General features: G+C 40.6%; 1 protein-coding gene and 1 pseudogene across 2 annotated transcripts in view; one reads left to right on the top strand and one right to left on the bottom strand.

The window, feature by feature from the left end:
* NHS (NHS actin remodeling regulator) overlaps nt 1-24,436 on the bottom strand; it is a 345,114-nt gene that overhangs the window by 24,612 nt on the left and 296,066 nt on the right. The gene's annotated exons all lie outside the window — the stretch shown is intronic.
* On the top strand, nt 4,397-4,979 carry LOC102267368 (calcineurin B homologous protein 1 pseudogene; annotated as a pseudogene).

Here is a 24,436-nt window from a genome sequence, read left to right as displayed (position 1 = left end):
GATTTGAAACTCAAGCCAGGCTTTTCTCTCCCTGGGATACTATGAACGAAGCTCTAGAAATGGAGGAAATTAATCCTGTACATACCTAGCCTCGTATCTTCATAAAGCACTGCTATTTGTGATCATGTTATTTCTATGCCCAGAGCCTTTCAATAATTTCCCTTGCCTATGGAATACATTCAAACTTTTTAGTCTGACACACAAGATCCTTCAGGATCTGGTCTGTTGAACCACTGCAGCCAAACCAAACTTTCAAAATACATGTATACGCACTCCATTTTCTCCTGCCTCCGTGTGCTCGCCCTTGTGGTTTCCTCAGCCTGTAATCCTTTTCAAAATTGCACCCCATCCTTCAAGGTCTTCTCAAATGCTCCTTTACTGTGAAGTTTAATCCTAACAATTTACTCCATTCTAACACCCTACACCAGTTAGGTATTAACACCTGACATTCAATACCATATAATTTCCTCTAGTAGTCATGCACTTTCGATGGCAGAGATTATGTTTCATTCATTTTTGTATCCTCCTAGTACTTACTTCAAAGTGAAGGAATAAATAAGAGGCTACAGTAGGGGAGAGGGCATTCCAAGTGGCAATATTGCTTTGAGAGTGCAGGATATTTTCTAGAGAAGCACATGGAGTTTGGTCTGCATGAAGGATCTGTGGGAAATCCATCTGGAAAGGTAGGTTAGGACCAGATTGTACAGAGGCTGGAGAGTAGCTGGATTAAGGATTTGAAATTATTTCTTTAGGCAGAATGGAGGAATAGAAGGCTTAGGTTTAGGAAAGAATTTGTATGTCAAAGGTTCTCATACCAAAGTTAGAAATTTTTGTTAACTGGTTTAAAGGAGCAAACTAGATGAGATAAAGGGAAATACCTAAGCTGAAGCAAGACAGACTTGACTTCTACGGACAGTACCTTATTGAGACAGGTCATAAAACAACAGAATACTTCTGAGAAAGCTTGCAAAACTATGAAGATATTTTGTAAAAGCAAAACAAGACTTGTCTAGGACACTGTGGTATGTGTAATTCTTTTATAGAAAAGGAAAGGCGTGGTAGCATTTCTTAGTCCCAACTCTTACAAACCAGTAGAATACTGAAATCCCCAATGTGAATGCATGAAGAAAGGGAAGGAAGGGAGAGACTGGATAAGAGAAGACAGAGTTGGGGATGGGGGAGAGGGTGAAGCAGCATGTACCTCTTTATCACCAGGGCAGGTAAATAGTATTGAAAACAACCCTCCTGCTAACTCTGGTCTTTAATCTCTTATGGCTCAAAACTCCATTCTCAGCCTTCTAATTCTTCTGTGAGCTAGATGAGTTTTTCTCAGAAGCTGCCTTCTGATAAGGCTGATTTTTTTCTTCTTGATAAAAAAAGGAAGAATAAATATGGTTATCATTTATAGCTTTGGACTACGACCAAAGGGGCGTGGGCCAGAATTTGAATGATGTCCTCCGTTTACTTCTGAATAAGCCTGTTGGAATGCCCCTGTCTTTCAAATGCACCCCCTTAGTAAGAAGAAAAGTAGGATTTGACAGATTCTTATTTTTAATATCCCTGGATGCCACAGTGTGGTAAGTAAGGAAACTACTATCAGGCTATGAAATGACAAAGAATCTCTGATGTTCTTTCCTGGTTCATTGTATCAAGTCTGACAAAGAATATTACTGTGAACATGATTGGAATAAGTTAACTGTCAACCCTGATGATAAGGATTTAGGTTTCATTGTTTCTCTGGAACCTGATAAACCTCTGCCATCTCATAGCAAGCATCTCCATCCCATACCACAGAGACCATTTGACATCATGCCCTGCATTGCTGGGGAGGCTTGAAGAGGGACGCTTGGTGAGACTGCTGGAGCCTCTTCCCACATTTGCAGAAGAGTGACTTCCATGCCTGTCTATCTAGACAGCAGAATCTAAGCAGGAACTTAGACTCCAAGAGTCCTGGAGACTTGACTGCAGGCCAAATGCAGCAATAGACTGTTCAGCTCAAATGCTGACTTTGATCAGCTGGGGCGGCAGGGACTATGTGGGAAAGAGTGTTGTAACCTTCTTGGGAATGCCTGCGTTAAGTTTGTATAGAGGAAGAATATGTGAACATTCCAAGTGTGTGCAGATCTGAGCCTGGACCAGGGGTCTTGACTGATGAGAACAGATAAGCATTCAGCAAGGGATCAGACTGAACTGCTCTGACAAACTGACTCCACACTCTGAAATGGGAATCTATGCCATGATGGTACATTAGGGGCCAAAGTGTCATATACCATGGCAACTTCTCATCATCTGAGAGATTTTTGTGGCCATCTAAATTTTGCTATTTAAAGTAAATAAACTGTGTACTAAGCATTTCCTGGTTGAACTTACCTTTTCCTGAAGCCATATATGTGTCATAGGCATTGGGGTGTAGGTCTCAACTGTGAAATATCTATGGCTAAGAGTATACATTTATTTTTAACTTTATATTTTGAAATAATTTTAAACTTAACAGGGAAGTCACCAAGAAATAGAGTACATGTAATCCTTATCTAGGTTTTCCTAATGTTAACATCTCACATAACCATAGTATACTTATTGAAACCAGGAAATTAACATTGATAAATACTATTAACTGATACAGTAACCTTGTTTGGATTCTATCAATTTTCCCAATAATGTCATTTCTCTGGTCCAGGATTCAATCCAGGATCTCGCATTGGGTTTAGTTGTCAAATCTCCTTAGTCTCCTTCAGTTTGTTATAGTCCCTCAGTCTTTGCCTTCCGTGACCTTAATATTTGTGAAGAGTACTGGCCAGTTATTTTCTAGAATGTCCTCCAAGTTGGACACTGTCTTGTGATTAGACTGAAGTTACTAATTTTTGGCAAGAACCCCACGGAAGTGTTATCTCAGTGCTTCCTGTCAGGGGATTCATGCAGAGGCATGCCTTTTTACTGCTGATGTTAACTTTGATCCCTGGGTTAAGACTGTGTCTGCCCAATATTTGCAGCTCAAGTTACTATTTTCTCTTTATAATCAACAAGTATCTTGTGGGGAGAAACTTTGAAACTATGCAAGTATCCTGTTTCTCAGCACAATAACCCAACTATTTTAGCACCCAGTGATTCAGTTCAGTTCAGTCGCTCAGTTGTGTCTGACTCTTTGCGACCCTATGAACTGCAGTACACCAGGCCTCCCCGTCCATCACCAACTCCCAGAGTCCACCCAAACCCACGTCCATCGAGTTGATGATGCCATCCAACCATCTCATCCTCTGTCCTCCCCTTCTCCTCCTGCCCTCAATCCCTCCCAGCATCAGGGTCTTTTCCAATGAGTCAGCTCTTCACATGAGGTGGCCAAAGTATTGGAGTTTCAGCCTCAACATCAGTCCTTCCAATGAACACCCAGGACTGATCTCCTTTAGGATGGACTGGTTGGATTTCCTTGCAGTCCAAGGGACTCTCAAGAGTCTTCTCCAACACCACAGTTCAAAAGCACCTATTCTTCAGCACTCAGCTTTATTTATAGTCCAACTCTTACATCCATACATACTGCCTGTAAAAAATTTTGCTGTCACATTTGGCTAAACGGTGATTTAAAACACCTTCCATCACTATTTCTATATTTATTAGTTAGAATTCTTCTGTAAGGAATAGCTACTCACCCCAATGTATTTATTTACTTATCCCAGTTTACTTATGTCAGTATAGACTCCTGGATATTTCTTTTATGCTGTGTCTTATAATCTATTACTATCATTATTTTACTGTCCCAGATTTGGCCATTGGGAGCTCCTTCAAGTTGGTTCCTATGCCCTTTTCACATGGCATTATTATTATTTTAGTACTTTCTTGCTTTCTGGCCTCTCAAGGTATTCCAAGCTTGTATTCTATTTTCCCCAGCCCAGTCCTGGAAAGGAGTCCTGGTTTCTTTTTATTACAGAGTGGTGTTTAGAAGCAAGTTCTAGGCACTAGATATGCTTAAATGTTACCAGAGTGTCATTGCTTGTAAGGCACTCTCAGATGACAGAGCTAGGAAGTACGTTTGAATACTCATAAATGCATATGTGCACATATTTTGTGCCTAACTACCTGCATATGTGTGTGTGTGTATGTGTGTGAAAATACATGTATGAATTTATAGTGGTACTTTAGATTCTAACCTAACACCAAGGGATTGATTCTTGATGTCCCTCTTTCCTTATTTGGAACTCCTTTCTCCAAAGGTGACTAATCATCCACAAAGTGTTTGTTCAATCCTAGTATACACAAAAAGTAGTTTCAGAATTTCTAACTCGTTCTCTTGTAAAGAAAAAATTTACCAACTCAAGTATAATATTTGTGTACAATTCCTTTTGTCTTTAGTCTACACTGTTTCTAAAGGTGTGGGGGCTCCCTGAGGAGCTGTCATGTGCGAATGGGGTCTCAGGCTTCCATGTCACTGTGGAAGGAAGAGCTTGAGGAGGATCAAGACAGAGACCTGCTTCTCCCACAATCAAATCATCTACCTCTACAGCCAGTTCACCAGCCTGGACAAAAGTGAGAATGGGACCCTCAGCTGGGAAGATTTCCAGTGGATTCCAGGACTTGTCATCAAGCCACTTGGGGACTGGCTCAGCGGCTTCTTTCCAGACGGAAAAGATCAGGCAGGCTTCCATGGCTTCATAAAATCTTTGGTTCACTTCTGACCCACTGAAGATAGTGCAAAGTGCAAAGATAAGAATGGACCAGAACCACTTAACAGCCGAAGCAACAAACTGTACTTTGCTTTTCGACTATATGATTTGGATAAAAATGACAAAATCTTCCACAATGAGCTATTCCAGGTTCTTTGCATGATGGCTGGAGTGAATGTCTCGGATGAGCAACTGGGTGGCATCACAGACAGGACCATTCAGGAGGCTGATCTAGAGAGGGATGGTGCCATATCTTTTGAAGAATTTGTTGAGGCTTTGGAGAAGGTGAACTGGCAAGGAGAAAGTGAGCATCCAATTTCTTGACTAAAAGGCCAAGACCAGACTGTTCCCTGCTCTCTAGTATCTAAGAACTGGACGTGAGAGTCCTCCTGTCTCCCAGCCCTCCCTCTCCCCTATTATCTATCCAAGATACTACGGCAACCTCCCTTTGGTGTACACGGTGCATTCCAGAACAGCACACCCAGTTCATTTCTGTTCAGTATCCATTCACCAGTTCCCCCTTTATAAATATCACCACCGTCCCCCAGTTATGCTGCTGAATGCTACACATCCATCCAGTCTGAGAAACTGAGAGAGCGACTCAAGCCAAGAAGCAGCCAGGCGATCTCTGTTACTGATACAGACCGTAGCTACCCCACTGTCCCTCCTCAGCACGCAACTTTGGCCTTTTCCACGTGGCCTTTGCTTCCTGTTTCTCTGTCACCCAGTCATCCATTGCCTTGATCTTTCAGTCTGCATGCCCTTTGTCATGCCTCCAAATCTCCTCTCTTAAATATATGTCTAACTTGACAGGATGCTTCTGTGGCATGGCAGCTTTTATTTACCTTTGCTCATAAATGAGGCTCTGGGACGTTGTCTTCCCAGGAGCATTCTGGGAACCAACACTTGTCTCAGAAGAATGTGACCATCTGTTTGTCCCTTGCACTCTGCTCTGTCATCAAAGGGCTGCTGGAGGGAGACATTCTTCTTGAGAGGTGTCGAGCCAAGTCTTCCAGATGGCTTGTCATGGGTGCTTGACCTCTGGCCTCTGATTCTGCACATGAAGGGTGGCTACTCTGTGGGTACCCGTTAGTACAGTGTTGTTTCTTCAGAAAATAGCCACATGCCTGCTGGTCTGCTCAGGTTTGGGGCACTGTCACAAGCAGAGGAGCCGCCCTGACAGTCTGCCTCGGACTCTCCAAACAAGAGAGCCTCTTGTGTCCCCACCTCTGCAGCATGCTTTATACAAGTTGGTACTGCACACCCTGGAATGTTTTTCACTGCATGTTTCCAGTGGAAAGAGTTATGGAGAGGCCTAATTCATCCTGTCCAAGGGATTTCAAGATTGTCCTTAGTATCCTCAAGGTTTTTGCACTTGGCAAATAATTATGTCAGAAGCCATAGTCGGCTCCCAGTAGAGGTCCAGAGCACTGACCATATTGTTACATTAGCTGTCCGGTTATGCTGGCTTCCTGCCTCCACTGGTAACTGCTTAGAATCAAGGAGTCTGGCAGTGGTGGCACAAGCCGAGGTAGCACTGTAGACCTTTCAGCGAGCCAGGAGTCAGAGCAGCTTCTTTGCCAAAGTCAGCTTAGTTTAGACCTCACCCCAAAAGGCTATTGCCATCCTAACACCTAAATCTATTCGTTCATATATCTGCCTGTGGTGGATTTTCTCCTTATCACCAAATTCAGACTTAAAGAAACTAGGGAAAACCATGAGACCATTCAGGTATGACTTAAATCAAATCCCTTACAATTATATGGTGGAAGTGACAAATAGATTCAAGGGTTTAGATATGATAGACAAATTGCCTGAAGAAGTATGGACAGAGATTCATCACATTGTACAGGAAGCAGTGATCAAGACCATCCCCAAGAAAAAGAAATACAAAAAGGCAAAATAGTTGTCTGAGGAGGCCTTACAAATAGCTGAGAAAAGAAGAGGAGCTAAAGGCAAAGGAGAAAAGGAAAGATATACCCATTTGAATGCAGAGTTCCAAAGAATACCAAGGAGAGATAAGAAAGCCTTCCTCAGCTATCAATGCAAAGAAAAAGAGGAAAACAATAAAATGGGAAAGACTAGAGATCTCTTCAAGAAAATTAGAGATACCAAGGGAACATTTCATGCTCTCTTGAGCATGAAAGATGGGCACAATAAAGGACAGAAATGGTATGGACCTAACAGAAGCACAAGAGATTAGGAAGAGGTGGCAAGAATACACAGAAGAACTATACAAAAAAGGTCTTCATGACCCAGATAACCACGATGGTGTGATCACTCACCTAGAGCCAGACATCCTGGAATGTGAAGTCAAGTGGACCTTAAGAAGCATCACTACGAACAAAGCTAGTGGATGTGATGGAATTCCAGTTGAGCTATTTCAAATCCTAAAAGATGATGCTGTGAAAGTGCTGCACTCAATATGCCAGCAAATTTGGAAAACTCAGCAGTGGCCCCAGGACTGGAAAAGGTCAGTTTTCATTCCAATCCCAAAGAAAGCTAATGACAAAGAATGTTCAAACTACAGCACAATTGTACTCATCTCACATGCTAGCAAAGTAACGCTCAAAATCCTCCAAGCCAGGCTTCAACAGTACATGAACTGTGAACTTCCAGATGTTCAAGCTGGTTTTAGATAAGGCAGAGGAACCAGAGATCAAATTGCCAACATTTTTTAGATCATCAAAAAAGCAAGAAAGTTCCAGAAAAACACCTACTTCTGCTTTATTGACTATGCCAAAGCCTTTGACTGTGTGGATCACCACAAACTGTGGAAAATTCTGAAAGAGATGGGAATACCAGATCACCTTACCTGCCTCCTGAGAAATCTGTATGCAGGTCAAGAAGCAACAGTTAGATCTGGACATGAAACAATGAACTGGTTCCACATCAGGAAAGGAGTACGTCAAGGCTGTATATTGTCACCCTGCTTATTTAACTTCTACGCAGAGTACATCATGTGAAATGCCGGGCTGGAAGAAGCACAAGCTGGAATCAAGATTGCTGAGAGAAATATCAATAACCTCAGATATGCAGATGATACCACCTTTATGGCAGAAAGCAAAGAACTAAAAAACCTCTTGATGAAGGTGAAAGAGGAGAGTGAAAAAGCTGGCTTAAAACTTAACATTCAGAAAACTAAGATCATGGCATCCGGTCCCATTGCTTCATGGCAAATAGATGGGGAAACAATGGAAACAGTATGAGACTTTATTTTCTTGGGCTCCAAAATCACTGCAGATGGTGACTGTAGCCATGAAATTAATTAAAAGACACTTGCTCCTTGGAAGAAAAGTTATGACCAACTGAGACAGCATATTAAAAAGCAGAGACATTTCTTTGCCAAGAAAGGTCTGTCTAGTCAAAGCTTTGGCTTTTCCAGTAGTCATGTATGGATGTGAGAGTTGGACTATAAAGAAGGCTGAGCACTGAAGAATTGATGCTTTTGAACTGTGGTGTTGGAGAAGACTCTTGAGAGTCCCTTGGACTGCAAGGAGATCCAACCAGTCCATCCTAAAGGAAATCAGTCCTGAATATTCATTGGAAGGACTGATGTTGAAGCTGAAACTCCAATACTTTGGCCAATACTCCAATACAATACAACTCCAATACAAACTCCAATACTGATGCGAAGAATTGACTCATTGGAAAAGACCCTGATGCTGGGAAAGATTGAAGATGGGAGGAGAAGGGGATGACAGAGGGTGAGATGGATGGATGGCATCACCAACTCGATGGACATGAGTTTGAGCAAGCTCCGGGAGTTGGTGGACAGGGAAGCCTGGCGTGCTGCAGTCCATGGGATCTCAAAGAGTCAGACACGACTGAGCGACTGAACTGAACTCAACTGGTGGATTTTCTCTGACTCACTGTGTGCTTCCTTGCTTGGGAAGAAGCAATTCTTTAGGAAAGGAATGGCCAAAGAACACCACTGCAAAGAGAAAGGAAAGGAATGGGGGACAGAGGAGTGGCTGGCTGAGATCGCTCAAGTACAAACAATGAGGAATTCTGTATGATGTATCATTCTGGCTTTCTGATGAAGTGATATAACACAGGAATTGTTTACAAGGGGAGAACTGTCTGATAAGCATCTATGCAGCACCTCAGAGGCTCTTTGACTTGAATTTTTAAAGTTCCTAAGTTTATGGCTTTGCCCTCTTTCAGCATTAATAGCATACTGTTTAAATCCTTGGCCATGCCTTATTCTTCTATTTAAAATTATACTCATCAGTCCATCAATAAATATTTATGATTAAGACAAAACAACAAAATAAACATAGGTTTTTCCAAAGTTACTTAGGTTAGCTATTTTCTTCCCCATCTCCTTCGGTGTGGTTATGATATTCATTTGTAATATAGTTAGGTTTATTTGTTATTGCCTGTTTTCCATTTTGGCTTCTCTTTACATTCGGGCTGATGTTAATTATTTATTTATCAGGTTGGGTATGTGATACACTGGGGCTTCCCAGGTGGCACTAGTGGTAAAGAACCCACCCGCCAGTGGAGGAGACATAAGAGACACGGGTTCGATCCCTGGGTTGGGAAGATCCCCTGGAGGAGGGCATGGCAACCCACTCCAGTATTCTTGCCTGGAGAACTCCATGGACAGAGGAGCCTGGCAAGCTATGGTCCATAAGAGTGCAAAGTGTCAGACACGACTGAAGCGACTTAGCATGCATACATTCGTGTGAAAGATTACTTGGGTTCTAAGAGTTAGAGCTCCCCAAAATATACTCAAAGACATGCTACCTCCTTCCCATCCCCCATGCTTTCTACCCCATTCCTACCACACCCTGTTGGTAAACCCGTCTCATTCGTTTCTGGTTTCTCTCTCCTGTATAGTCGGTTTTGCCATAACTCTTGTTTTGAAAAAGCAAGTTTGTCCCAGCATGAGTGCTATCTTAGAGAACAATCTGAGCTTAGCGTGAATTTTGTGTTTGTTTATGCACAATTTCGTGCATGAGAAGCTCTAGGTGAACGCAGGAACTGACCCAGCTGACCTGAACTGTGGAAAAACACAAAATGCACACACCTCAATCATCTCTGAGCCCCCTTGGTTCCCCTTTGTCTTAGCAGCCATGCCTATCACCATCCGGTACTGCACCTGCCTTCTGATTTCAGGCACCCCTGCATCTCCCCCTTCTCCTGACCCCCATGCCACAAGCACACTTTAGGGCCTTTTCTAGGGAAAGTAACATATTTATTGTATTATACATTTCTTAACCATTTCGCACGTGTAAACCTGTGCTACTTTTATTAGGTTCCTATCTTTGTATATGTGTGTGTGACAGAAATGTTTTGAGTGTTGTGCTCTGTTTTCTCCATAAACCTTTTGATTTTTATTGTGCAGTTCTGCATAATGTGAAGATTTATAAGGATGGCTATGTGGTGCTATAGCAGAATTGACTATTTCTTTTACACAAATAAGTGGATACCTTCATATTTTCTTATATATCCTTCTTTGTAACATGAAGGGTAGCATACTGTAGACACTCTTTTGGGCTTTGCCTTTGTCCCTTAAGCGTATGTCCTGGAAAGCACTCCTTATTAGCTCATAAAATATTTTTTTACAGCTGCATAGTACTTCATTATGTGGATGTCCTGTAGTGTATTCCATCACTACATGTACAGAACCACAGAAAAAGGGCTAATATCATTAATGTATAAATACCTCTTAAATATATCCATCTGTTTATAGGCACCTTGGTTGTTTCCAGTATCTCATAACTGTAAACAACACTGCAATGAATAATCTTTTTGTATTATTGGAGGTGAAGGTTTAGCAAGATTTCTAGGGCAGAAAGTGAGTGCATATGTGGTTGTGTTAGAGACTGCCAAATTTCCTTCCAGATAGGCTGTCCAAAAAGTTTGCATTTCCACCAGCAATATTTGTGAGCACCTGTTTTCTCCCCAGTTACACCAATGGAATAGAGTATGTTGTCATATTGTTTAATTTTTCCTAATCTGATGCTGCTACTGCTGCTAAGTCGCTTCAGTCGTGTCCGACTCTGTGTGACCCCATAGACGGCAGCCCACCAAGCTCGCCCGTCCCTGGGATTCTCTAGGCAAGAACAATGGAGTGGGTTGCCATTTCCTTCTCCAATGCATGAAAGTGAAAAGTGAAAGTGAAGTCGCTCATTCGTGTCCGACTCTTAGCGACCCCATGGACTGCAGCCTACCAGGCTCCTCCATCCATGGGATTTTCCAGGCAAGAGTACTGGAGTGGGGTGCCATTGCCTTCTCCATTTTCCTAATCTAATAGGTGATAAATGGTATCTGTATTGTTTGTATTTCTCTAATTATGAGTTTGAACAATTTTCCCTAAGTTTAACAAACGTTTTCATGTTTTCTTCTGGATTGTCTGTTCAAGGCTTTCCCCCCACATTTCTACCAGATTTTTGCTCCTTTCTTTGTCCCTCATTTTTAAGAGATATTTATCTATTAGTGATATCAGTCCTTTTTCCCTATGGTATACATCGCACATATATTCTCCCAGTTTTTGGTTATCGTTTGACTTTGTTTATGGTGTCTCAGCATGCAAAAAAGTTAATGTTCAAATTTATCAATATTCTCTTTTATTGCCTCTGTTGTCAGAGTTACAGAGCCATTTCCTAGACCAAGGGCAAAGAATAATTCACCCCTACTCTGTAATAGTACTTGTATGGTTGCATTTTTTATGTTTAGGTCTCTGATCCCTTTGGAGTTCAATCTTGCATAAGGTGTGAAGTATAACTCTAATTAAATGGTTCTCAACCAGGGGAGATGTAACAGTGTCTGGAGACATTTCAAGTTGTCAAAACTAGGGGAAGGTGTGCTCCTGACATCTAGTATATAGAGGCCAAGGATGCTTCTAAACATCATACAGTGCATAGGCTAGCTTCCATAGCAAAAAATGATCTGACTCAAAATGTCAGTAGTGTCGAGATTGTGAAATTCTGATAAAAATTTTTTTCTTCAACAAGTGGCTACACAGTTGTTCCAGCATCAAAAAAAAAAAAAAAAAACAACTCTCTATCTTTTTGCTTCAATGTTTAGCGATACTACCTCTATCAGATATTTTCATATATACTTGGGTCCATATCTGGAATTTGTATTCTGTTCTACTGGTATATTTGTGCCAGTATCACAGTGCTGTAATTCAGTGTATTTAGGCTTTAAAGATACTTTAATATCTGTTAGGGCTAGTCCCCCCTTATAGGTGTCTTTTTGTCAGGGTTTTACTGGCTATTCTTTTTTTTAATAGACTATTTTTAATTGAATGAGTCTTTAAATTCTATAGTGCTTTGCAATTTTCAGAAGTTTCACACACAATTTCATATAACCTCATAATAACCTATGTTACCCCTCCCCTCTTCCCTCTCCTTATGGTAACCACTGGTTTGATCTCTCTATCTCTGATTCTGCTTCTTTTTTTGTTTTATTTGCTAGTTTGTTGCTTTTAGTTTCTACATGTAGGTGATTATCATACAGTATTTGTCTTTCTCTGTCTGATTTATTGAATTTAGCATGAGTGAGTGAGTGAAGTCGCTCAGTCATGTCTGACTTTTTGCAACTCCGTGGACTGTAGCCCACCAGGCTCCTCCATCCATGGGATTCTCCAGGCAAGAATACTGGAGTGGGTTGCCATTTCCTTCCAAATCCATCCATGTTGCTGCAAATGGCAAAATTTTATTTTTATGGCTGAGTACTATTCCATTATATACCCACACGCACCATATCTTCTTTATCTATTCATCTGTTGATGACAGGTTGGTTCCATCTCTTGGCAATTGTAAATAATGCTGCTATGAACACTGGGGTGTGTGTACATTTCTGAATTAGTGTTTTGGGGTTGTTTTTTCCAGATATATGCCCAGGAGTGGAATTGCTGGGTCATATGGTAGTTCTGGAGAAGGCAATGGCAACCCACTCCAGTACTCTTGCCTGGAGAATCCCATGGGTGGAGGAGCCTGGTGGGCTGCAGTCCATGGGGTCACTAAGAGTCAGACATGACTGAGCGACTTCACTTTCCCTTTTCACTTTCATGCATTGGAGAAGGAAATGGCAACCCACTCCAGTGTTCTTGGCAACCCACTCCAGTGTTCTTGCCTGGAGAATCCCAGGGATGGCAGGGCCTGGTGGGCTGCCGTCTATGCGGTCACACAGAGTCGGACACAACTGAAGTGACTTAGCAGTAGCAGCAGCAGCATGGTAGTTCTACTTTTAGTTTTTAGAGAAACCACCATACCCTTTTCCACAGTGGCTGCACCAATTTACATTCCCACCAAGTATTCAAAGGTTCCTTTTTCTCCAGACCCTGCCTTGCATTTATTATTTATAATAAATAATATTTTTGATTATGGCATTCAGATGTGTGTGAGGTGATCCTCATTGTAGTTTTCATTTTCATTTCTCTAATAATTAGTGATGTTGAGCATCTTTTCATGTGCCTGTTGGCCATCTGCATTTCCTTTTGGAAAAATGTCTATTCAAGTCTTCTGCCCATTTGTTAATCTGGTTGTTTGGTTTTTTGATGTTGAATTGTATGAGCTGTTTATTTTTAACTGGAGGATAATTGCTTTACAATACTGTGTTGGTTTCTGCCATACTGTATGAGCCATTTACATTTCTTAGATATGATCCCTTCATTGGTCATATCATTTGCAAATATCTTCTCTCATTCAGTAGGTTATCTTTTCATTTTGTTGATGGTTTCCTTTGCTGTGTAAAAGCTTTTAAGTTTAATTAGGTCCCATTTGTTTACTTTTGCTTATGTTTCCTTTGCTTCAGGAGGTGGATCAAAAAATATATTGCTATGATTTATGTCAAAAAGAATGTTCTGTCTATGTTTTCCTCTAGGAGTTTTATAGTATATGGCCTTACATTTAGGTCTTGAATCCATTTTGAGTCTATTTTGTATATGGTGTTAGAGAATTCTTTTACATGTAGCTGTCTAGGTTTCTCAGCACCACTTATAAAGAGACTACCTTTTCTCCATTGTATATTCTTGCCTCCTTTGTTGTAGATTCACTGATTTTAAGTGTGTGAGTTTATTTCTGGGCTCTCTATTCTGTTTTGTTGATCTATGTGCCAGTACTTGGTGCCAGTACCATATTTTTTTTTTTTGATGACTATAGCCTTGTAGTATAGGCTGAAGACTGGGAGCATGATTCCTCCAGCTCTGTTTTTCTTTCTCAAGACTATTTCAACTATTCAGGGTCTTCTGTGTTTCCATACAAATTTAAAAATTATTTGTTCTCATTTTTTGAAAAAAATGCCACTGGTATTTTGATAGCTCAGTTGGTAAAGAATCTACCTGCCATGCAGGAGACCCCAGTTTGATTCCTGGGTCAGGAACATCTGCTGGAGAAGGGATAGGCTACCCACTCCAGTATTATTGGGCTTCCCTTGTGGCTTAGCTGGTAAAGAATCTGCCTGCAGTGTGGGAGGCCTGGGTTCTATCCCTGGGTTGGGAAGATCCCCTGGAGAAAGGAAAGGCTACCCACTCCAGTATTCTGGCCTGGAGAATTCCATGGACTGTATAGTCCATGGGGTCACAAAGAGCTGGACACTAGTGAGTGGCTTTCACTCTTTCCCTTCCTTGCACTGAATCTGTAGATTTCCTTGGGTAGTATGATCATTTTAACGATATTCTTCCAGTCTAAGAACATGGTATACTTTCTATCTGTTTGTGCTGTCTTCAGTTAATTTTATTAATGTCTTACAGTTTTACAAGTACAGGTCTTTTACTTCCTTAGATGGGTTTATTACTAGTTTTTTTTTTTTTTTTTTTTTTTGATGCAATGGTAAGTGGGATTGTTTCCTTAATTTCTCTTTCTGATAGTTTATATTAGTGTATACAAGTGCAACATATTTCTGTATTTTAATTTTATACCAAATTCATTGAGCTCTAGTACCTTTCCAGTGGCATCTTTAGGATTTACTATGTATAGTATCACGTCATCTGCAAAAAGTGCGTTTTACTTCTTCCTTTCCAATTTGGATTCCTTTTGTTCCTTTTTCTCATCTGATTGCTGTGGGTAGGACTTCAAAAGTATGTTGAATAAAAGTGGCAAGAGTGGCCATCCTTGCCTTGTTCCTTAACTTAGAGGAAATGCTTTCAGCTTTTCACCATTGGGCATGATGTTAGTTGTGGGTTTATCATGTATGACCTTTATTTAGTGGAGTTATGTTACCAATATGCCCACTTTCTGGATTTTTTTTTAAATCATAAATGGATGTTGAGCTTTATCAGAAGATTTTTCTGCATCTGTTGGGGTACTCATATGGTTTTTATGCTTATATTTGTTAATGTAGTGTGTCACATTGATTGATTTGTGGATACTGAAAAATCCTTCCATCCCTGGGATAAATCTCACTTGATCAGGGTGTATGAGCCTTTTAATGTATTGTTGGATTTGTGTTGTTAACATTTTGTTGAGGATTTTTGCATCTATGTTCGTCAGTGATGTTGGTCTGTAATTTTCTTTTTTGTGATAACTCTGTCTGGTTTTGGTATCATGGTGACACTGGCCTCATAGAATGAGTTGAGAAGTGTTCCTTCTTCTGCAATTTTTTGGAATATTTTGAGAAGGATAGGTCTTAACTTTTCTCTAAATGTTTGGTGAATTCACCTGTGAAGTCATCTAGCCCTGGACTTTTTTATGGGGTGGGGGTGAGTTTTTGCAAAACTAATACAATTATGTAAAGTTTAAAAATAAAATAAAATTAAAAAAAATAAATAAATAAAATAAAATTACTGGTTCAATTTCATTATTGGAAATTGGTCTGTTCATATTTTCTATTCCTTCCTGGTTCAGTCTTGGAGAGTGTACCTTTCTAAGGGTTTGTCCATGTGTCTTCTAGTTTGTCCATTTTATTGCCATATAGTTGTCTGTAGTAGTCTTTTGGTGGTTTAGTCGTTAAGTTGTGTCCGACTCCTGCAACCCTATGGACTGTAGCCCACCAGGCTCCTCTGTCCATGGGATTTTCCAGGCAAGAATACTGGAGTGGGTTGCCATTTCCTTCTCCAGGGGATCTTCCCAACCCAGGAATCAAACCTGGGTCTCCTGTATTGTAGGCAGATTCTTTACTGACTGAGCTACAAGGGAAGCCCTAGTAGTCTCTTATCCTTTTTATTTCTGTGGTGTCTATTTTATTTATTTATTTCAATTGGAGTATAACTGCTTTACAGTGTTGTGTTAGTTTCTGCTGTACAACAGTGTGAATGAGCTATATGTATACATATATCTCCTCCCTCTTGAGCCTCCCTTCCACCCTCTAGGTCATCACAGAGCATCAAACTGAGCTCCCTGTGGTACACAGCAGCTTCCCACTACTCATCTATTTTACACATGGTGGTGTATATGCTGCCCTCTCAATTCATCTTATGTCCACAAATCCATTCTCTCTGTCTGTATTCCTGTCCTGCAGATAGTTCATCAGTACCATTTTTCTAGAGTCCATATATATGCGTTAACATACAATTTTTGTTTTACTCTTTTTGACTTACTCACTCGGTATCACAGACTCTGGGTTCATCCACATCTCTACAAATGGCCCAGGTTTGTTCCTTTTTAGGGGTAATATTCCATTGTATATATGGACCATATCCCCATCCATTTATCTGTCAGTGAACACTTAGGTTGCTTCTATGTCCTGGCTATTGCAAATAGTGTTGCAGTGAACATTGGGGAACATGTGTCTTTTCGAATTATGGTTTTCTCAGGGTATATGCCCAGTAGTGGGAATTCTGGGTCATATGGTAGTTTTGTTTTTAGTTTTTTAAGGCGCCTCCATACTGCTCTCCAGAGTGGTTGTATCAATTTATATTCCTACCAACAATGCAAGCGGGTTCCCTTTTCTCCACATGCTCTCCAGCAATTGTTTGTACAATTTTTGATGACGGCCATTCTGACCAGTGTGAGGTGATACCTCATTGTAGCTTTGATTTGCATTGCTCTAATAAAAAGCCATGTTGAGCATCTTTTCATGTGTTTATTAGCCATCTGTAGGTCTTCTTTGGAGAAATGACTATTTAAGTCTTTCACCTGTTTTTTGATTGGGTTGTTTGTTGTTTTGATATTGAGCTGCATGAGCTGCTTATATATTTTGGAGATAATATTTTGGATAATATTTTGTCAGTTGCTTTGTTTGCAAATATTTTCTGCCATTCTGAGGGTTGTTTTTTCATCTTATGTAGAGTTTCCTTTGCTGTGCAAAAGCTCTTAAGTTTAATTAGGTTCCATTTATTTATTTTTATTTTTGTTTTTATTTTCATTACTCTAGGAGGTGGGTCAAAAAGGATCTTGCTGCAATTTATGTCAAAGAGTGTTTTGCCTATGTTTTCCTCTTAGAGTTTTATAATGTCTGGCCTTACATTTTGTTCTTTAATCCATTTTGAGTTTATTTTTGTGTATTATGTTAGGAAGTGTTCTAATTTCATTCTTTTACATGTAGCTGTCTAGTTTTCCCAGCACTACTTATAGAAGAGGCTTTCTTTTCTCCACTGTGTATTCTTGCCTCCTTTGTCAAAGATAAGGTGACCATAGGAGCATGAGTTTATCTCTGAGCTTTCTGTCCTGTTTCATTGATGTATATTTCTGTTTTTTTGCCAGCACCATACTGTCTTGATGACTCTAGCTTTGTGGTACCATCTAAAGTCAGGGAGCTTGATTCCTCCAGCTCCATTTTCCTTTCTCAAGATTCCTTTGGCTCTTTGGGATCTTTTGTGTTTCCAAACAGATTGTAAAAATATTTTGTTATAGTTCTGTGAAAAATGCCATTGGTGATTTGAAAGGGATTGCATTGACTTTGTAGGTTGCTTTGGGTAGTATAGTCATTTCACAATATGGATTCTTTCAATCCTAGAACATGGTATATCTCTCCATCTGTTTGTATCATCTTTGATTTCTTTCATCAGTGTCTTATAGTTCTTCTGGATACAGGGCTTTTGTGTCCTTAGGTAGGTTTATTCCTAGGTATTTTATTCTTTTTGTTGCAATGGTGAATGAGATTGTTTCCTTAATTTCTCTTTCTGATTTTTCATTGTTAGTATATAGGAATAGAAGAGATTTTGGTGTTTTAATTCTGTATCCTGTGAGTTTACTAAATTCATTGATTAGTTTTAGTAGTTTTCTGGTGGCATTTTTAGGATTTTCAGTATCATGTCATCTGCAAACAGTGACAGCTTTACTTCTTTTCCAGTCTGGATTCCTTTTCTTTTTCTTCTCTGATTGCCATGACCAAGACTTCCAAAACTATGTTGAAAAATAGTGGCAAGACTGGGCACCCTGAATACATTTCAAAAATCCTGCATTTGTATTCTCCTCCCCTCATGATTGCTTTACTTTTGTTGCAAGGCTTATGGAATCTAAATTCTGCAACCAGAGATTGAACCTGTGCCCCATGCATAGGAAGCATAGAGTTCTAACCACTGGATTGCCAGGGAATTCCCACAACTACTATTTTTAATATCATATTTTTATGTAGTTATTTTGTGTATTCCTTAACAGTTTATTGTGGATATAGATGATTTTACAATACTTTTGTCTTTAACCTCCCTACTAGTTTTTTGGGGATGATTTTCTACCCTTACTGTATATTTGCCTTTACTGGTGAGCTTTCTTGTTTTGTAATTTTCTTGTTTCTACTTGGGGCCTTTTCTCTTTTTGCCTAGAGAAGTTCCTTTAACATTTGTTGTAAATCTGGTTTGGTGGTGCTGAACTCTTTTTGCTTGCCTGTAAAGCATTTGATTTCTCTGTGAAATCTGAAGGAGAGCCTTGCTGGGTAGAGTTGTCTTGGTTGTAGGCTTTTCTGTTTCATCACTTTAAATATACTGTGCCATTCTGTTCTGGCCTGCAGATTTTATAATGAAAAATCAGCTGATAGCCTTATGGGAGTTCCCTTGAATGTTACTTGTTGCTTTTCCTTTGATGTTTCTCATATTCTCTCTTTATCCTTAATTTTTGTCATTTTAATTATAGTGTGTCTTGGTGTGTTCCTTTTTGGGTTCTTCTCTATGGGACTCTGTGCTTCCTAGACTTAGGTGACTGTTTTCTTTCCCAGGTTAGGCAAGTTTTCAGCCTTAGATTTTTGGATATGTTCTCAGCCTGTTTCTCTCTTTCTTCTCCTTCTAGGACCTGTATAATGGGATTTTTAGTATGCTTGATGTTGTCCCAGAGGTCTCTTAAACTGTCCTCTTTTCATTTTTTTTTTTTTTCTGTTCACTGGTAATGATTTCTACCACTGTCTTCCAGCTCATTGATCCAGTCCTTGATATCATTTAGTCTACTATGGATTCCTCCTAAAGTATATTTTTTTCATTTCAGTTACTGTTCTTCATCTCTGTTTCATCAGTCTTTATATTTTCTAACTCTTTGTTAAAAACTTCTAACTTGTTTTGTGCATCCATTCTTCTCCCAAGTTCTTTCATCATCTTTACGATCATTACTCTGACCTCCTTCTAAGGTAGAATGTCTGTCTCCTCTTCACTTAGTTCTTCTGGGGTTTTATCTTATTCCTTCATCTGGAACATGTTCCTCTGCTACCTCATCTAAGTTGCTGTTGGTATTTTTACATATGTAGCAGGTTAGTTATGTTTCTCAACCTTGGAGGAATGGCCCTCTGTAGGACAAGTCCCATGCGTCCCTGAAGCACATTCCCCTCTTGTCACCCAAGCTATATGCTCTAGGGATTCCCTCTAAGATGGCTGTGTGGGTCCTTCTTTTGTGGTGGGCTGATGATGTGGGTGGTCTGGTAGGCCCCTAGTCCAGCTGGTTGTCAGGCCCTGCCTTGTATGGATGCTACTGGCTGCTGGGACTTGTTTATGAATGTCTGACTACAGAACTCCAGGGGGCCCTGGGGCTAGTACCAGCTCACTGGTGGGTGGAGTCAGGGTACAGAAGACTCAGGGGCTATTGTCCTCTCTAGTGGTGGGTGAAGGCAGTTCTTGGGATTAGTGCTAGACTACTGGCAGGTGGAGCCTGGTCCTGGAGCCTGGCTGCAGGGCCCAGGGATCCAGAGCTTGTATCAGATCACTGATGGAGGCATAGTTGTGGTGGAGGCATAGTTCCTAACACAGTTGAGTATGAAGTTTGGGGTGTCCCAAAACTTGTATTGTCCTGCTAGTGGGCAGGGCATGTCCAAGGATTGGGTCTGATGTACTTTTGGCTGGCTGGGTCTACAAGCTGTGGGACTGTAGTTTTCTGGCATCTGGTGTCTGCCCACTGGTGGGTGGAGCTGGGTCTTGGCCCTCGGTGGGCAAGGCCATGCCTAGAGGTGTGTCTAGAGGGGGCTATGAACTCATGATCATGTGAGCTCAGACAGTAAAGAATCCGCTTGCAATGTAGGAGACCTGGGTTCAATCCCTAGGTCGTGAAGATCCCCTGGAGAAGGGAATGGCAACCCACTCCAGCATTCTTGCCTGGAGAATCCCCATGGACAGAGGAGCCAGGCGGGTTACAGTCCATAGGGTCACAGAGTCAGCCATGACTGAGTGACTAAGCACACATGAGCTCACGAAGTCTTTAGGCAGCCTATGTGCTGATGGGTGGGGCTGTGTCCCCATCCAGTTAGTTGTTTGACCTGAGATGCCCCAAAACAGGTGCCTACAGGCCACTGGGTAAGGCCACGGCTTGGTGCTACTGAGCTAATGGCACCTGCCAGCACTGACTTCCATGGGGTAGAATAAGTTCCTAAATATGGCTGCTGCCAGTGTCTATGTCCCCAGGATGAGCCACAGCTGCCCCCACCTTTCAGGGAGGCTCTTCAAGACCAGCAGATGCTTCTGGCCCTGGCTCCTATGAAATTACTGCTTTTGCCCTGGATCTTGGTGTGCATGAGGTTTTTGTGTGTGCGTCCTTTAAGAGTGGTTAAACCCTGCTGGCCTTCAAAGCCAAATGCTCTGGGGGCTTGTCTTCCCAGAGCATTGCAGGACCTCTGGGCTAGGGAGCCTGATGTGGGACTCAGATCTCCCCTGTGGGAAAAACTCTGCAATGTAAGTATTCTCCAGTTTGTGGGTCACTCACTTTGAGGACTTAATTATATCACAAATCCACTCCTACCCATCTTGTTGTGGTTCCTTTTTTTTTTTTATGTCTCTAGTTGTTAAAGATCTTTTCTGGTAGGTTTTGGTCTTTTTCATAGATGGTTGTTCTGCGGATGGCTGTGGTTTTGGTGTGCTGTGAGAGGAGGTGAGCTCAGGGTTTTTCTACTCTGCTATCTTGGTCAGAATTTTCTCTCGCTGTTCTTGTATGTTTGCTTCTCCAGGAGGACTTCAGTATCAGTGGATCTAACTCCCTTTTTATAAAAGCTTATGAGTAATTTTGGGGGGAATTGTGTTAAATTTCTAAGTTAACTTAGAACTGACTTGTTTATAGTGCTGAATCATTCTGTACAAGAACAAGGGATGTCCTTCCATTTGAGAAAGGCTAATTTTGTGTCTTTTAGGAATGCTTTCAAGCTTTTCCAATATAGGTTTTACACATTTGTGAAAAATTAATTTCTAAGTAATCTTTGTTATTGCTGTAAATGGAATTTTCTATAGCACTAGGTCATCTAATTGTCTCTCATTTGTATAAATGAAGGGTATTGATTTTTGTGTTTATGTCCTGCTACTGTACTGAATTCTTTTATTGTTTAAATTAGTTTTATCATTGATTCTCTCCAATCTTCCTGGTGCAGCACCACATCACCTGCAACTAGACCTAGGTTTACTTCTTCTTTACCAATTCTTATACCTGTAATTGATCTATTTTGTCTAACTGCATGGATTAATCCCTCTAATATAATGCCAGTTAGTACCAGATAGTGAGTATCCTTCCTTTGTTCCTGATTTTAGTAGAAATGCCTCTGATGTTTCCCTATTAAGTAAGATATTGGCTTTAGGACTAAGGCAGAGGTATTTTACCCTGTTAATGAAGTACCACTCACTTCCTATTTTCTCAAGTTTTCATAATGAATAGGTCTTGTATTTTATTAAAGGCCTTTCCATCATCTATGGAAGTAATCATATGGATTTTTCCTCCTTAGATCTATTAACACAGTATATGATACTAATAGATTTCCTAATACTGAACCAACCTTCCATTCCTGGAATAAATCCCATTTAGTCATGGTATATTAATTTCTTAATATGATAGTGTGTTCTGTTTGCTCAAAGTTAATTTACTTTTTAAATGTATTTTATTTATTTTAGCTTTGCACTGGGTCTTCATTGCTGCATGTGGGCTTTCTCTAGTTGTGGCAAGCAGGGGCTACTCTTTCTTGAGGTGCACAGGCTTATCACTGGGGTGGCTTCTCCTGTTGCAGAGCATGGGCCCTAGGGCACGCAGGCTTCAGTAGCTGTGGCACGCGAGCTTATTAATTGTGGCACATAGGCTTGGCTGCTCCACGGCATGTGGAATCTACCCAGACTAGGGATCGAACCTGTGTCCCCTGCATTGTCAGGCAGATTCTTATCCACTGTATCACTAGGGAAGTCCTAATTTAGTAGTTTTGCATCAATAATCATGAATTGATATTGGTCTGTCCTTCCTGGCTTTTACTCTCCCTCCTTCCCACCTTCCCTCCCATCTGTATCAGGTTTAAGTATCAAACCTTCAGCAAAAGTTCATAAAAGAAATGGTGAAGTTCTTCATTTTCAATGTGCTGAAACAACTTATAGAGCATTGGTATTATCTGGACTTTGAAGGTTTAGTTGAATTCCCCTGGGAAACCGTCTGGACCTGAGATCACCTCCTTTGCCATCCTTGCTAAAGGAGAATTTCCACGTGGACTTTAGTTAGGAGATACCCCTTGAATTTTTGGCTTACAGAGCTGGGATTTAAACCTAGTTAGACCCATGTCTTATCACTGTGTCACTGATAACCTCAGGGACTTGACTGCCTAATTGTAATAATGATGATGTCTAATACATATTAAGTGCTTATTATGCTTCAGGTACTGTTTACATGTATTAATACATTCAATCCTTATTTCAGACTTATGAGGTACTAGCTCTTATTCTCCCTGAGACACTGAAATGATTATCTTGTTCAGGGTCACACAGCTCGTAAATAGCAGAGCTGGTCTTCAATTCCAGGCAGCTGGCTTCACAGTCCATGTCTTTAGTGACCAAGGTACAGTATAACAGTTTGTAGAACTGTGGATGATTGTATACCAGAATCTCAGTATGAATGCTTTTTTAAAGGAAAAAATGATTTAACTAAAGTCTTGTAAATGAAAGAAGAGTTGCCATTTATGATGATGTATGTCTAGCAATTTGGCTACAAATTTCCTATCCCTACACCAACAGCCTTTTCTCTTTTAGCAGTGTACGGCCTTTGTAAGCATAATGTACAGAACTGTGTTCTATTGTGAGTCAGCTCCAGGTCTGAGGGATTCAACTTGAATGGAAAATCTTCCAATGACCATGGTGATCCAAACTCAATCAAACAAGTGAAACAGTTAAAGTTTTCCCATATTACTTAGATATACTAAATAGTATCATTGAGATGGGTAAATTTTCTGCTTTATATAAGTATGACCTCTTATTAATGTCTATTGGGAAAATGAAGTACCCTCATTGCTATTCATTAGTCTAAGCTTTTTCCTATACTCTTACTTTGGAATTTAGACATTATTAAAAATTATGCAGATGAAGACAAAGGGTAATATTTTTATGTCATTTCTGTAAATGCTTAACATCTTCTCTCCCACCTCCCCCCGCCAAAAAAACCAACTTAATGAGCCACAAAACATGTTATAATGAATGGGAAAAATATTTTTAGCATTTTTATGCAGAAAATGCCTCATTAAAAGCAAATGCTTCAGCAAGCAGATTTGAGCTTAATAGGAACTTTTGTCAAGTAGGGGCTTTTATGACAAATCACTAGCATGTGTAACTGTTCTATATAAAGACCTGGAAAGCCCTCAGAGGCTCTTACCTTCCTTTCTGGTCCCTGAGCCGCATTGCAGCAGTGTGGCACTTAGCAGACATTTGATGAGCCTGAAGGACGTGAAGCCTACTATCTAGCCACAGGTAGGAAAAATGTCTGTCTACTGTTAAATATTACTCATTGTTTTATCTGGATATATCATGAGAGTCATTCAGATGAAATCTGTTCTCATCTGGGTGTCTGGCATCATGTGACCCAAATATTTTGATTCTAATTTGCATGTTATAAAACCCAGAAGGGTACAGGGTTTATAATCATACATACAACCTTAATTTCAAATAAAAACCTCAACCTCTCCCTACACTATTATAACTTCTTTAGACTTAGGCATGACACTGGCATGACAAGGGCGCAGGAGTCCACCCACTCAGGCAGGCTACGTGGGCTGATTTGGTCACAGAAATAGCAGTCCCTCACCTCAGTGATGGCAGAAAGTGCTCACCTGTTCCTGCTTAGGCCTCAGAAGACACACCTGGGGTAATGGTGTTTCAGGTATTCTGAGCTGGTCTCAGCTTCATCATGTCTGATCCATACTTGGGGGCTTGAGCCGAGTTACAGCCACACCCACCCAGGCAAGGCTGACATCACCAGTGGTGGTGATATCACTCTAGTAGCTGGTTACTCAGAACACCCTTCTTTGTAGAATGGGGGAAGCATGAAATTATGACATGATTCATCTTTAAACACTAATTTTTCACATCACGTAAGTTCTTTCTCAGTTCACCCTGCCAAGACAGCCACGCTATCACCTGGCTAGTAACAATAGTAGTGCTTGCAGCAATTAACATTTACTGAGGTCTTGCTCTATGCCTGGCATTGTGCTAAGATCTTTGTATGCCTTATCTCATTTAACCCTCAAAC

Source organism: Bos mutus, chromosome X (assembly GCF_027580195.1).
Source record: "Bos mutus isolate GX-2022 chromosome X, NWIPB_WYAK_1.1, whole genome shotgun sequence".
Lineage (NCBI taxonomy): Eukaryota > Metazoa > Chordata > Mammalia > Artiodactyla > Bovidae > Bos > Bos mutus.
This window is presented reverse-complemented; position numbering and strand designations above follow the sequence as displayed.